We start from the raw sequence: 16,706 nt of genomic DNA, 5'->3' as shown, positions 1-16,706 counted from the left end.
TACTGTAAGATGACAGAAATGCATTGGATCACATGTTTTCAAAAAAAATCAGGTCAGATCTTTACACAGTGGGACACCTGATAGAAGAGGAGAGGACACACATTCACAGACACAGGCACAGGCACATGCACATACACGCATGCGCACGCGTGTGCGCACACACACACACACACACACACACACATACACCTAGTATAGATTGAACAGGCCTATTGAAAGGGGACTGAAATGCTGTACAGTATGTACTGTATGTTTCACCTTCAGTCTCTCTCTCTCTCTGTTCTCTATCACTCTCTCTCTCTCTCTGCTCTGTATCTCCCTGACTCCAGTGGCGTGCACAGACATATTGAGGGGCAGGTGCTCAAGCAAATTATACTTTTTTTTGTTTACTTGGTCTGCTCTTTTCCCCTCTACACCTATACCTCTTTGCCAAAAATAGCCGATCTGCAAGCCCACAACGCCTCGCACCGCGAGGTGTTGTGGGCTTGTAGATCTGCTATTTTTGGCTAAAGTTCTCCTCAGAAAAGGGATGCTAGGTTTCGAGTGGTTATGGTAAAAAAGAAAAATCATATCACATAAAGATTTGGCGGACCCCCTGTAGTAACTCTGAGGACCCCCTAGGGGTCCCGGACCCCCTGTTGAAGACTTCTGCAAAGGGCAGGTGCTCTAGCACCACCTAGAGTCTATCTGTGCACGTCCCTGCCTGACTCCCTCCCTCTCCCCCTCTCTCTCTCTATAGTCCATCTCTCTATAGTCAGCAGCACTCAAGCATCCATCAACATACTGTGTTGTATAATACACACTCTTCCCAGAAGGCACAGCCCAGCCTAATGATATTAGACCTGCGAACAAGAGACCTGTGGTACCCGACATGAGTGTTGAAATCTCCATCCGTATCAATCACACGGCATGGTTAGTGCGCTAATCGGATGTGACGCTCTCCCACCTGCGCCCAGTACATAGCTGCACAAACACACACACACACGCAAACACACGCACATGCACACGTACAGACACGCACACGTAGAACAGTCACAGTGGTGGAACAAGTAAAAGCAATAACATATTTGAAAATAGCAGATCTACAAGCTCACAACGCGTCGCATTGCGACGCGTTGTGAGCTTGTAGATCGGCTATTTTCAAATAGCCCAGGTATAAAATAGGGCTAAAGTGGTTAATGTATGTTTCATAATGTAATCATTTATATCTGAAAAGTAACTAGCAACTAAAGTTTTCAAATAATTGTAGTGGAGTAAAAGTACAATATTTGCCTCTGAGATGTAGTGGAGTAGAAGTAAAAGTATTGGAAATTGGAAATACTCCAGTAAAGTACAAATACCTCAAAATTGTACTTAAGTAAATGTACTTTGTTACTTTCCACCACTGCACGCACATGCACACACACAGACAGACAGCACACGTAGAACAGAAATGGGGATGTGAGGATGAGAGAGAGAGAGAGAGAGACTATAAGGCCTAATTTTTACTTTTTGTCTTACAACCGAGCGATGAGCGATAAACCATTAATGAGCCTTAACAGAATTACTTTTCCGCTTCATTTGGTAGACTGTAGCACTGCGGAAGTGTTCTTAACCGTTTGTCCTCCTGAAACCCCAGCCTTATCATTTAAGCAAAGATAAGCAGGTCTATGCAAGCTCGTAGTATAGAGCTTATAGATGGACTTATATGTCCGCTAGTCATGCTCCATGTAGGGATAGGTGTTTCTTGTGCCAACATGTCAAGATGCTGTAAAAATACAAATTTTGGATGAATTTTCTTTCCGCTTCAACAAAAACACGAAACCCTCAATTGGAATATACCTATTTTCCTCAGATCACAAGATGATACTATATGTTGTGTGTCAGTATGTTGACTTATATATCGTCTCTGTCGGGCAGAAACCTTGTATCTCCATATTTCAACTTCTTTTTTGTCATAAATGAACGCCCTACTTCATTAATGCCCAACTTCATCATACAAGAGTGTTGCACAAAATAGCCGATCTACAAGCTCAGGTTGTGAGCTTGTAGATCGGCTATTTTCACTATTTAATTTTTTTTCCAAAATATTACCTTTTGCACTTACAAGGTTTCCACACAACAGAGACGACATTATGTAAGGTTTTGATTGTGCATCCCAGGAAGAATAGCTGCTACAGTAACGGTAGAAGCATCCAAAGCGAACAAATAATCATCTGTTTATTTGCCGTTATAAAGTGTTGGGAGGGAAACACTTTGAATGCAGCATCATTACCCCCCCCCCCACACCTGAATTAATTCACACCTCTTTCAAGTCACTTTCAGACGCCCTCCAGCTTTGTCATGTTTGTCCCAGGGTTTTACCTTGATAAAAAAGGGCCTTTTCTGGTTCAATGGAAGCTGAATTTCAAAAAGAAAGAACAGGTCTACAACTAGAGCACTGGTTCTCAACGTTGGGTCCGGGGACCTCCAGTGGGCCACAAATGGACCCTTAACAGATCTGTCACTCTGAGGGTGTACAGAATGGAACCCATAATGTACCCGTTCCATTTGTACACCGTAAGAGTTAAGCCATTAGGCCGATTCCAAAAAACGTCTTCTAAATCAAAGACGTCAAATTTGTATTCAAAAGAAGAAGAAGAAAATTATGTTGCTATCGTCGCTGTTGGGTGGAAACTTTACTTTTCAGGATTCAAATTCAAAAGCATCAACAGTAGCAGATCAACACAAAAAGAAAACCCACAAATGGTTAGAATAGGAGGTTTGTGCCCGACAGCAACGATATATAGCAACAACTAATATGACACAGATGCTGTCCCGGATTGGAAGGTATAGGCTATAATAACGTATCAGTTACAACAGGTCTAAATAATTAATACTGAGAATACTGTTGTGTAGATTAGAGTCTCAGAGATTAAAGAAAGGGCAGAAAAAAAGCTAGGGGTCCTTGAACTTAAAAAGGTTGAGAATGGTAACCAGAAGGCTCGCCCCAAAACACATTCACCCCCATTTGTATTTGTATTTTGTTTTTTGTATTTCAGGAATAAGGTTAGGTTTAGGCATAGTTTTACTGAGGTTAGGTTTAGGAATAAGGTTAGCTTTAGGCATAGTTTTACTGAGGATACGTTTAGGAAATAAGGTTAGGTGTGGGCATAGTTTTACTGAGGATACGTTTAGGAATACCTGATGGCGCGACAGTTCCACGGTCGCCGGATTTGACCCGGGGCGAGCGTTCTTGCATTCTCGAGAATCACTGAACTAAACTATACTGTAACCTCTACTATACTGTAAAATCCTCAGTCCATTTGGTCCCCAGACCACCACATTGATTACCACTGGTCTAATTACACCCGGCCCCATAATCACCGTCTTCCACTAATGACTTCTGTCCAGTTCCAGTCTCAACTCCCCTTTGTGTTCCGCGTCTTGAAGTCCTCTCATCACATCGCCCCAGATTTACGGAGCAAGAACTGATTTAGCGTAAATGAGGCTATTCTGATGATTAATTACAGTAAGGCTGTACGATTTAACCTGTGTGAACCCGCTGGGTTTAAATAAATTATCATTGCTTTCCCTCTCAGCTCATTAAAAACCACATCTGGCAGATGTAGCCCAGATCTGTCTGTGCAGGAACAAAGATATTATGGGCTCATAAAATAATATTGCGTTTGAAACCTAGTAGTTCTCACAGTTGGGTCCGGGGACCCCCAGGGGTCCTTGAGGTCGGTTCCAGGGGGTCCTCATGCACGGTTCCAGAGGGACGGTTCCCAGCAGAAAGAGGAAGAGTTTAAGCCCTATTTTATATTTTGAATATTAAAAAATAGCTGATCTACCGTTCAAGCCCACAAAGCGCTGCATAGAAAAGCCTTGTGAGCTTTATTCAGGTCTGCTCTTTTAGATTTTTTGCTGTTTTGTTTGTTCCTGCCTGGCACAAAGTCCTTTCAAATGGGGGTCTGCAGCCTAATACATATCAATCTGGGGGTCCTTGATTATAAAATGTTTGAGAACCACTGCAATAAACAGTAACAAATGGGCATAATTGTATATTGTATGTTCAGGAAAAGCTTTCCCATTAGAACTGGGAAAGCATCTGTGTCATTTTAGATTTTAGCTATATATATATGTGTGTGTGTGTGTGTGTGTGTGTGTGTGTGTGTGTGTGTGTGTGTGTGTGTGTGTAAGGATAAGGATAATTCCTTTTAACAGGTCGTTCATGAAAGTCCTTGCGGTCTTGTTTCCAATGAGAACCTGTGAGCAATTAGGGGTTAAGAGTCTTGCTCAGGGACAAATTTCATTTCATCGACACATATGCTGGCCTGGCCTGGAATCGAACCTGGGACAACCAGGGCCTCTGGCTCCCTAGGCAGGCTCACTAACCACACACACGCAACTGTGTGTGTGTGTGTGTGTGTGTGTGTGTGTGTGTGTGTGTGTGTGTGTGTGTGTGTGTGTGTGTGTGTGTGTGTGTGTGTGTGTGTGTGTGTGTGTGTGTGTGTGTGTGTGTGTGTGTGTGTGTGTGTGTGTGTATCACGATCTTTCAAAAATAGCAGATATACAAGCTCATAGCACATCACTTCGTGCCGTGCTATGAGCCTGTAGATCTGCTTTTTTTTTCATTTGCAATTCTTTGAATATAGTGTATTTTTTTAAAGAAAATATCTGTGCTTCTGGGGGTCACTGGAACAAAATATTTTGAGATGGGGGGTCCGTGGCCAAATACATATAATGCTGGGGGTCCTTCACTATATCAGCACCCCTGATATACAGTAGCAACATACTGTACTGTACGTTTTTCAAAAAACTGGATTTAGAAGACATTTTGTGGAATTGGCCCCAGGTCTTAATGGGGTAAAGAACAATATCTTACCAGGGCGATCTCTGCTGGCCCATATGGGCTAATATAATGCATATGGTGCGAATGCGATTTCTTTCCGGCCCCATTTGATGAAATTGCTGCGACAAAGGGCAACAGCCCATGTCACTGTTCATTCACACGCCGCTGGGGGCGAATGAACGAAACAACTGGTACCTCTCATGATTTACCCCCCGCCATGGGGGGAGTGTGACTGAGACCATTACTGCTGCTGCTGCTGTGTGTGTGTGTGTGTGTGTGTGTGTGTGTGTGTGTGTGTGTGTGTGTGTGTGTGTGTGTGTGTGTGTGTGTGTGTGTGTGTGTGTGTGTGTGTGTGTGTGTGTGTGTGTGTGTGTGTGTGTGTGTGTGTGTGTGTGTGTGTGTGTGTGTGTGTGTGTGTGTGTGTGTGTGTGTGTGTGTGTGTGTGTGTGTGTGTGTGTGTGTGTGTGTGCGCGCGCGCGTGCCACCCCCACCACACACACATGCTCAGTTAGACAATGAGCTGGCAGCATGCAACATGCAACATGAATGAATCCAATTTGCACTGTGGATTTGCCTCCTTTGAAAGTCTCCTGCTATAGCCTAATGTATAGATAAAGGCACAATGTAGCCTAATATGTCGCCTTTTTTAAACGCCACACCTGACCACGCTCTGTTAGAAACGTGTCTACAGAACAAGCATCATCATGAGGCAAAGAAAAAGCCCAAATTCATTGCCCTAAATTCCAGCAGCAGGCTCTCATCAATAATACAATTAGGCTGTCTTGTTGTCGCGCTGCACGTGTCACATTAATGTCACTGTGTTTTACAAAACGATTCACAGCTTTTACATGTCAATACAGATCAGAAGACCTTCCCCTGTTTTTTTTTTCTAGACGCACCTTGAAACCGGGAGTACAGTTATTATCATCAAATAGGCCACAAGATAAAAGACAAAAATAATCTCCATCATAATTCGGATACGCAACAATCATAAAGAAATGGCACAAAAAAAGAAATTGCAAAAACAATTACATATCGTAAAAAATAGCAATGTTTTTTGGTTGCTATTTTTGAAAAATTGTAAAGAAAATTGAAAATTGAAAATTGATTTTCTTTTTTCTTATTTTCCTTCAATTTTTTTTCAATTGAAAATTCTATTATGGGTTCCCTCCCATAGGCATCAATCAAATGGGGGTCTCATGATGAGACCCCCATTTGATTGATGCCTATGGGAGGGAACCCATAATAAGATTTTTCAAGGTTTTTCCTCATCATCATGATCATCACCATGGCAACAACCACTGTACTCACCTCCGTCATCAGCACCGGGACCCAGAGACAGGCTATCCCGATCAAACGCAGCATTTCCCGGCCGGTCAAACTCATCATCCTGCCCGGAGAATCCGTGTCATTGTCATCATAGGCTGGAGACCTCCACCCTCTCCTCTCCCATCACTGGTCACACACACTGTGCGTGTTGAGCTGAACCGGTCCTCTCCTCTCTCCTCCTCCCCTCCTCCTCGGCTCCTCCTCCTGTGGCCAGCGTTGCCATGTCGGCTTATTATAAGCGACTTTGGGCTTCTTTTTCTGTGAAGTTACTTGTAAATACTGGTAGTTGCGGGTTGCGTTTTTTTTTTTACTTGTTTCTAAAGTTTTATTATTATTTAAACCATTGGTTCTGAATTTTTTTTATGAGAATGTTTTGTGCCAGGGAGCATTTGTGTTATGTTCTAAAAATAAATATTCCAAATATTCCACATTTTATTGCAATTTTTTGAAAATCGCACATCTACAAACTCCTTGTAGATCTCCTATTTTCAAATAGCCGATGCACATAGGTTTACTGTGCTCATGCGGCAGCCTACTATATAGTTGCTTCTTTTGGGCTTGTTTTCCTAGACATGGTTGCGTATTTCTCTCACTAAATGTGGCAACGCTGCCTGTGGCGCAAACACAAACCGTTAGACGCGGCTTGGACAGGTTTTAAGCGCGTGTTCATACAGCAGCACTGACTGGGTGCGGCACTGGACGCAGGTCCGCAAGAAACGCACACCAATATAATGATGAGAATAATGGTTAGCTCTGCAAAACAGCTAGGCTGCACGCATCTCTCTTTCTCTTTCTCTTTCTCTTTCTCTTTCTCTTTCTCTCTCTCTCTCTCTCTCTCTCTCTCTCTCTCTCTCTCTCTCTCTCTCACTAATGATGATGGTCAGAATAACAATATTGCCAAAGCAATAATACAATCCATTAGTGAGATGGAAATAAATATTAAATACAATACAATTCATTAAGTAGGCTATTACCATGCAGGCATAAGGGGACTTGTCAGTCACTAATGATGTATTCCCCACCTCTGGTAGCTCAGCTAGAAACTACTAAAGTGAAACTGATGTGAAAAATAAATGTGGGTTTTTTGAAACTCAGTCAAAAACGCAGTCAGTTCTCAGGTTTTTCTACAGCAACAGAAGGGCTTGGGCTTCCTATATGAGACAGGCTTATCTTCAAACAGAGATATATAACAAGTCATTTTCAATTCCAATTCTAGAATCCGGGGACGCAACTGCGTCTCATTTTAAGATTTATTTGGGATATTCAAAAATAGCAGATCTACAAGCTCATAGCGCGGCACTCGGTGCCGCGCTATGAGCTTGTATTTTCACTACGTTTCTTATTTATTTTTATGTATTTGATTTAATGTATTTGTTTAATTGATGAAAAGTTGTGATTACATTTTTTTGTTTAAACTTTTTTTAATCTTTTGAAAAGAAAAGTGGATATTTACTAGCGACCCATGAAAATTGGTCTGCGACCCAAGGTCCCGACCCACTGTTTGGGAAACAGTGTTGTAGTACACATGGCGTGACACCGGGTGAAATGTATGTCTCAGGTTTCTACAGCGTATAGCAGCTCCTGTTCATAGACCTAAAGGTGCTGAGACAGGAGCAACGTCTTGAGAAAATACCAAATGGTCAATATTGCCTTGGGCAGAAATGGACTCTGACAACCGGGATGGGAAAAAAGATCCCTGAGGATGAGGAGCCATACAAGCCATAAAGATTTGATGAAAATCTGTGCTCCGTTTGTTGGCAAAAATGCTCAAATGCATTGCATCAAAATGTGTATCTGGGCCTTGGGGGGATGGATGAGAAGGTTATCGCAGATCAAGTATTCGATATCAATACAAGAAATAGCCAACTGCCACATGGTTTTCACTGCCTCAGCAGTTCTCCAGAACAGACACACTGTGCTGTGAGAGAAGTGGTCAGCTCAGCTATTTTGCGTGTTGGTTCATAAACCAACTGAATTAATTACCCTGTCCAAATAGAATTGCCCCCAGGTTGCATGCAGGAACACAAGACTACTGAGTCTGAAAGCCTCGCTAGCAGCCCCTAGAGTCTGTGCTGCTCCTTACATCCAACTGGGACTTGTGCCTGAATGGTGGTGCTTATAGGGGGGAAAGGCCATGGGGTCAATAAAATCAGTAGGGTTCATCCTATTTGCAAAGTGGAAAGCTTAGGCATAAGTGTTTCGCTAGAGGAAAGGCCATGGGGAGTAATCAAAATCATCAGGGTCGGGTTGCACAACACATGTGCATGCTCAGCTAGTTTCATGGCAATCTGCTCATTAGACTTTGAGATTCAACACCGCAAATTAGACGTCTAGCATTAGACATTAGACACAGCTAATTTCCATATCCATCCAGCCAGTAGTATTGGAGGTATCTTGTTTAGGGGTGTTGAACGGACAGATGGCCTGACAGACTGACCAACCGACATAGCCATCCAAAGAATTATACAGTAATTCTATTGACTTTTGGAAATCCCCTTCTTTTGAACACACACACACACACACACACACACACACACACACACACACACACACACACACACACACACACACACACACACACACACACACACACACACACACACACACACACACACACACACACACACACACACACACACACACACACACACACACACACACACACACACACACACACACACACGATCGGTTCCCCTGCCTCACAACACAGGAACATCAGTCAAGTCGTTTTTTTATTTGTACAGAGAAATCTGAGCAGGAGACAGCTGTCAGTCATTCTATCAGAACTGAAGTATAGAATAGAAGCCTTTCAGACAGCAGTCACTCACACCAAGAAGTGTGTGTGTGTGTGTGTGTGTGTGTGTGTGTGTGTGTGTGTGTGTGTGTGTGTGTGTGTGTGTGTGTGTGTGTGTGTGTGTGTGTGTGTGTGTGTGTGTGTGTGTGTGTGTGTGTGTGTGTGTGTGTGTGTGTGTGTGTGTGTGTGTGTGTGTGTGTGTGAGAGAGAGAGAGAGAATGTTTGTGTCTTTGTAGTGTGTGTGTGCATGTGTGTGTGCCAGCCTACACATGCATGCATGTGTGTTTCCTCACTGTTCTAATCTTTGCAAACACAGACCCAGTGAATCAATTCAACCACTGCAATCCCCTCTTTCGTGGGAAGAAGGGAGGTCCCTCCCTGTTCTGAAACTAGTCTGATGTTCTTAAATTTCCTCCATCACACTATGCGCTTCTGTTCAATATTAAAGCTTGTCCCTGTGCTACTATATAGCTACCCAGGACCCCTGGAGCTGTGTAAAAGAGATTAGCTAAACTCATCTACTTCACAGTCAGAGTTTGTTATACCGACATGCCCTGGGGCCAGAGATTAGTCCTGAAAATTAACCACCAAAAAGTTTGATTGTTTTCCTGCAGATTGCTTTGATGTTGCTCCATCGTGTGGTTTGCTATCTGTAACCCAAATACAACTCCTCTTATCCTCTTCTTCTCTTCTCTTCTCTTCTCTTCTCTTCTCTTCTCTTCTCTTCTCTTCTCTTCTCTTCTCTTCTCTTCTCTTCTCTTCTCTCTCCTCTGGCTCTCTTTTACTCTATTTCTGAGCCTTTCTTTTCTGTCTTTAGAGTAAATGACTCTTCCGTTTTTTACCTTGAGCATAAAGTACATCATAAACTGAATGCATTTGGAAGGTAGATTGGAAAGGCATAACGGATGCCTTTATAATGCAATATTCTGTCCGCTGATGCACACATACACACAAGGACACACATTTTGTACCACATTGGTTCTCAAAGTGGGGTCCAGGAACCCCCAGGGGTCCTTGAAGGAGAGCCTGCCTGCGATGCCGAAGGGCCCAGGTTTGATTGCAGGCGCCAGAAAAGTGTCCCTGTGCAAGACACGTAAACCCTAACTGCTCCCAGAGTGCCATGACACTAATGGCTGCTCACTGCTGCTCCTAGTAGTTATAGGATGGGTAAATGCAGAGGACACATTTAATGTATGGGCAAATGTACAGTGACAAAAAACACCCCAATGAGTGGGGACCAAAGTTGTTTTATACTTCGGCTATTCCAAAATAGTGTTGCGATACAGTGCGTTGTGAGTTTGTATACAAATCTGCTATTTTTAAGCAAGGCATACTTTTTTTTTTTTTTTTGAAGATGTTTCCAAAAATGTAAAAGTTTTGGAGAAAAAAAGTACGCCTTGCCGAGCCATGAGGCCCCATAGGGCAGGAGCCTATATATCTCCTGTTTCTGTAGCGTGAGGCAGCATGTTGTACAAGTACACCCCCTGGACATAACGCTATGTCGCAGTTACTTACCCCCAATCCAACCCTTGATGTTCTGGGAGTCCCTGGTGTAAATTCACATGAAAATGTTTGAGAACCATGCATGCTTCACAGTAGATGCATGTGTGCTTCCGTTGCCTTTGTCTCTCCTCTGCACGCTCTCTGTGTGTGTGATGCCGAATGAGGGCCGACATCACGCAGATTTTCCGCAAACTCCCGGTCGTCATAGCAACACAAAGTAGTTTTTTTTTATGAGAGTGGATAAGTATAATCTCCATCCCTGACTCTCTGTTCGAAAACCTTGAACAGAAAGGATGGGCAAAAATGGACAAAAAATACATAAACATAACAAAGCGAGCCATGAAACCTGGCCGAAAAAATGACCATAAATATGGAACAATTGTGAATAAATTAGAAGTAGTGAAGGCCGTGCGGGTGCTGCTGTCAGGATGGATAGCGGAGGACGCTTTGAAGGTGCTTTGAAGATTAAACTTAAAACAAGGACTTGCGCGCACACGCATACACACACACACACACACGCACACACACACTGAAAATGGGATTTAGACCGTGCAATGTTTGTGTGTGTGTGGCGTGAGCTGTGTGTTGTTCAGGTCTGCGTGTGTGTGTGTGTGTGTGTGTGTGTGTGTGTGTGTGTGTGTGTGTGTGCATGTGGAAGTTCTACACAGAGGTATACTTCCAGCCCCCCCCCCCCCCCCAACACACACACACACACACACACACACACACACACACACACACACACACACACACACACACACACACACACACACACACACACACACACACACACACTCTTTCTCTCTCAGTCTCTTTCTCTCTCTTTCTCTCCCCTCTCCTTCCTTGTCGAGATAGGAACCAATCCCCCAACGGCTAGCACAGTTGGTATGGTAACGGCTGAGTAATGCCCCAAATCTCTCTCATTTTAACGACTCATTACTGGCTGCTGCCGTCCCAGAATGTCACCGTGCCTGTCCTCTCCCCTGCCAGCACCACACACCATTACCAAGGCCTGCCACACTGCCTGCCTGGCTGATTGGCTGGCTGGCTGAATGGCTGGCTATCGCACAGAGAGGGAAAGATGTCCCTGCTGCCAGGTGGAAACCTTGTATCTCCCGAAAAAACGTTCCTTTTTAAAAAATATTAAAAAGTAGAGAAAATATCCGATCGACAAACTCACAACGCGCCGCACTGCGGTGCGTTGTGAGCTTGTAGATCTGCTATTTTCACTACTTTTGTGCATACTCTTGTATGATGGAGTAGGCCGTTAATTTACGGAAACACATACAAAGTTGAGATACGGAGTTGAGAGGTATCTGCTCCGTGAATGGGTTAGTGAGCACAGCGGTGATCATCCGCTGTTCTCTCTCTCTCTATCTCACCTGTTTCTCGCTGTTTCAATTTCCTGCGTTTCTTTATCTGACTTCCTCCCTTCTCCCTCTCTCTCTCTCTCTCTCTCTCTCTCTCTCTCTCTCTCTCTCTCTCTCTCACACTCTTGCAATGCACTTTCAGAAGATTAATTCACTGCAGTGGAGAAAATGTGATTCACCCCCCCCCCTGTCCGCATTTGAGATACACTTGTAGGCCTAATCATCACAGATCGAGTTAGTGAGAGAGAGAGAAACAGTGGGAACGAGAGAGGGAATGGGTGGGTGGGGGGGAGTCCCCTTTCAGTCTAGCCCCTAATTTATAAAACTAGGCCGGTGCCATACTCGGGAACAATGAGAGTTGGGAATACATGCAGCATGCTCCAACCCGGTAATGCTAAACCTGTGGTACTTTGTTGTTCAGACTACTCGTTGTACCCGTTACATTACTACGTAGAGTGGGGTCCAGGGACCCTCGGGGTTCCTTGAGGGAATACAAGAACGCTCGCCCCGGGTCAAATCCAGCGACCTCGGAACGGTCGCCACCAGCCAGGTATTCCTAAACGTAACCTCAGTAAAAGTATGCCTAACCTATCCTTATTCCTGAACGTAACCTCAGTAAAAGTATGCCTAACCTACCTATCCTTATTCCTAAACGTAACCTCAGTAAAAGTATGCCTAACCTATCCTTATTCCTAAACGTATACAGTAACTCAGTACAAATGCGTAACCTTATCCTCAGTAAAACAAGTTCAAGAACCGTTGGGTGTGAGCAGTCCGCAAAAAATATAGGGGTGAGCGTGATTTGGGGCGAGCGTTCCGGTTGCCAAATGGACCCTTGCAGGTTTGTAACTCTGAGAGTGTAGAATTACGGGGTGGGGGGGTTCTTGAAATAAAACAATCGGAGAACCACTGCTGACGTAGGCTAGTCTATGATGTCAGTACTATGGTGTCATAGTGATGACATCAGGGATCTCCATATATGGGTATACAAGGGACCCAGGCAGACTTGCCAGACGCCTCGCTTGCATCACTCGCATCTCCCATATCTATTCGATCAGCTAGACGGTTTCACGGTTTTGTGCGCAGACAGACGCACATAAAGATACAGATGTTTGTGGGTTTTCGGTTCTGGACAAATCACCAGTGTGACTCAAGTCAACGCAAACCATCCCTGGGTCTCTGGCGACACACATGCCAAGTTTGAAGTCGAACGGTGTCCAAGTTATGCCCAGCCTGGGGCAAGCAGACACACACACACACACACACACACACACACACACACACACACACACACACACACACACACACACACACACACACACACACATCGTTTTGTGAATTAATAGATCGATAGCCAATCTACAAGCTCACAACGCCACGCATTGCGATGTGCTGTAGCTTGTGGATCTGCTATTTTCACTATGTTTGATACCATAAATGGGGAATCCAGGTTGAAACTGCATATCATAGAGTTGAAAATGAAGAAGAAAAAAAAAAGGGGAATACAGGCAAAACGTCTTGTCGATAAGCATGTAAACAAGGTGACAGCACTGCAGAAGGATCACAGGCACCCATCGCTTATCATTCATAAATGCATATTTGCTGTGAAAGGGAATTGTTATGCTGTCTGTCATCTCACAGGCTGTCACTACGACACAAAGGCTACAGGAAGACATGGAGAGAGAGAGAGAACCCACCATGCTTGTTAGAAATAGAACGCACATTGAAGGAAAGGAGCTGCAGGAGCGTGAAGGATGGAGAGGCAAATATAAGTGACCTGCTTAGCTGTACTGCTCTAGTCTGGACTGAAATGCTGTCCATGGCTTGAAATTCAACTTCAGACGGATGATCGCTGATACGCTGTTGAGCAAGGTGTTGAGTGTTTCCTTAGCAGCTCCTGTGTGTGTGTGTGTGTGTGTGTGTGTGTGTGTGTGTGTGTGTGTGTGTGTGTGTGTGTGTGTGTGTGTGTGTGTGTGTGTGTGTGTGTGTGTGTGTGTGTGTGTGTGTGTGTGTGTGTGTGTGTGTGTGTGTGTGTCAAGGCCAAATAAATACAAAACAGCATAAAAACACAAGCAAGCATTTCTGAAAAGCTGTGTTTTAAGAAGCAATTTTAACAAAGATTCTGCCCTCGCTTTGATTTCATTGATTGATTGATGGATTCACTGTATTTAAATTGCAAATAACCACAAATCATACGTGTTGGTTAATAGATGTGCGAAGATAAAACACAATAAAGTCCAGCACTTATTTACATTGCGGTCCTCTCACAAATAAACAACAAGTTGATTTAAGAATAATTTAAAGACTTTTAAGATCTTTTTAATACATAAAAGAAAGATTTAATGAAATAAAAAAGACCATTACTGCATCAAAAGTAATCAACTAACTAAACTATTAAAAAAATGGTCAAACATTGGCCAAATGGTCAAATAATGGGGTGGTAAAGGTAAAAATGTTGACAATAGCCGATAGACCTGCCATTTTCGCAATATTTATCTGTGGAACCGAGTCAAACAAAATGTAATGCCTCAACTCCTACGATAGGCTCTATGCACAGCAGCTATATTGGGAATGAATTGGGCCCCTTCCTTACTTCCTTCACAGGTGTTACCAATTATACTAATTAAGGCTCTGTTCCATTTAGTGTGGCATAGTGGTTGTCTTATTTTCAAGGGCCCCCATAACTCTGAGAGTGTACAAATGGAACCAAATGGACCCTTACGGGTCCATTTGGTTCCATTTGTACACTCTCAGAGTTACACACCCACCATAACAGGGCCATCTGGGAACCAAAATGGAGTGTTTCTAGTGAGCCACCATGCACGATATCAGCACCCTGACCAGAATGGAACAGAGCCTTCATTAGTATCATTGGTAACACCTGTGAACGAAGTAAGAAGAGGCCCAATTTCTTTCCAATATGGCTGCTTTGCATAGAGCCTATTCCAAGAGCTTGTCAGGGTAGGGGGGTCCCCAGTTCAAATAAATATGATTATTTGTGGGGGGGGGGGGGGGGGGGGGGCACGGCCTAGGAAGGTTGAGAACCACTGACTCAGAGTAGAGCAATAGACCACCACCATGCACCCGCCTCATTCATCCACTCAGCATCAACACACAGAGGAATTATATTTATATATGTGTCGCACTAGTTTAGAAAGTAGCCTACACGAAGGGAAGGGAGAGAGAGAGAGAAGAGGTTAATGCTGTATACCCATCCTCCTCCCCTGGGCGAGCAGCTTGCTGATCATTTATCATGACTCGTGGTGTGTGTGTGTGTGTGTGTGTGTGTGTGTGTGTGTGTGTGTGTGTGTGTGTGTGTGTGTGTGTGTGTGTGTGTGTGTGTGTGTGTGCCGCTGGCACGGATGTGGCTCAGAGATAGCAGCCACTATGGGGGGATGTGTTCTGTTTGCCGTGTTTGTGTTTGTGCCTCTGCCAGATGGAGGAGAGGGTAAACATAATGCGGGGGACAGGTGTGTGTGTGTGTGTGTGTGTGTGTGTGTGTGTGTGTGTGTGTGTGTGTGTGTGTGTGTGTGTGTGTGTGTGTGTGTGTGTGTGTGTGTGTGTGTGTGTGTGTGTGTGTGTGTGTGCATGCATCACTGTACTTGTGAGGATAAAAAGTATGATAGAATTTGAGAAATTGTGAGGACAATTGTCCTGGTCCTCACAAGATAAATGGTTGTTTTATGGTTAAAAAGGATTTTTGGGGAGTTAGGTTTACAATTAGGAAAATATTGAGGTTAGGGTTAGGATTAGACATTTGGTTATGTTTAGGGGTTAAGGTTGGAGTTATGCCAGATTTATAATTAGTTGTGTGTGTGCCAGTGACACAGACACAGAAAATAGCAGATCTACAACAGCTCACAACGTTGTGAGCTGTTGTAAGATCTGATATTTACGGCTTTGGGTTAGGGCTAAAAATGGCAGACAAAAAAAGAAAAGAAAGAAAAATAAATGGTATTGATGAAATTGTCCTAAAATGATGACTGATGTCCTCACAAGTATAGTAATACAAACGTGTGTGTGTGTGTGTGTGTGTGTGTGTGTGTGTGTGTGTGTGTGTGTGTGTGTGTGTGTGTGTGTGTGTGTGTGTGTGTGTGTGTGTGTGTGTGCGTGCGTGCGTGCGTGCTTGCGTGTGTTGTACTTATCTTGGACAGTCATACACTGTATACGCAGATGTTAATTATGTGCAGTAATGACATTTGGTCCTTGTGGGGTAGCGTGTGGCTTGAAGGCATCCTTGAATAATTCTGAGCTATTGTTGAACCTCTGATGTTTTTTAGTGCAAGTGGTTTGGGCATACAAATAATTTAGATTGTGTGCGTGTGCGTGTGCGTGTGTGTGTGTGTGTGTGTGAGAGAGAGAGAGAGAGAGACTAACGATGTTATGTGCAGAATATTTTCCTCAAGGACTTTTAGAGCAGGTTGAAACTCACCAATACGTGCAACGCCACCGCCACCTTGTGGTCAAAGACAGTAGGCTATGTGTAATATCAACTGCTAGTGCTTGACTGTGCCACACTGACTTTCATGTCTTGTCTCATCTGGGCCCTTCAAGGAATGTTGGCCCCATATGATGGGAAGTAAGTAAGTACTACTGTAAAGAAAATGTGTTCAAATGGAACCAAATATTACAAAGATTATACAAAGATTTTTTGAAAATAGTCGCCCAGGCTAACTGAATGTGCAAAGAAAGAGTACAAGGTGAGAGATTTAGTGGTCAAGAGGAGTGCCCGAAGGAATAAGAGAGCCTTTGCGGAGAACGTGGCAAGTTAAAAAGAGATGGCTGCAGCTATTGGACAACTAAGTATAGTATAATAGGATCACCAAACAGCTAAGCGGTCCAAGGAACATCTACACTAAACTAGTTAAGGATAAACCAGGTTAACTGATAACAACTG

At 43.7% G+C, this 16,706-nt stretch overlaps 1 pseudogene across 1 annotated transcript in view; it reads right to left on the bottom strand.

Moving 5' to 3' along the window:
• Window positions 1-6,225, bottom strand: part of LOC311060221 (neurotrypsin-like) — a 49,961-nt pseudogene extending 43,736 nt beyond the window's left edge. The window contains exon 1 of the transcript in view: window positions 6,125-6,225. The product of the transcript in view is annotated as a neurotrypsin-like (transcript). The remainder of the gene's footprint in view (window positions 1-6,124) is intronic.
• Between the last annotated feature and the right edge of the window lie 10,481 nt (window positions 6,226-16,706).

Source organism: Gymnoscopelus microlampas (assembly GCF_963454915.1).
Source record: "Gymnoscopelus microlampas genome assembly, chromosome: 14".
In the NCBI taxonomy this organism is placed as follows: Eukaryota; Metazoa; Chordata; class Actinopteri; order Myctophiformes; family Myctophidae; genus Gymnoscopelus; species Gymnoscopelus microlampas.
Note: the sequence above shows the minus strand (reverse complement) of the source record. Positions and strands in the feature narration are given on the sequence as shown.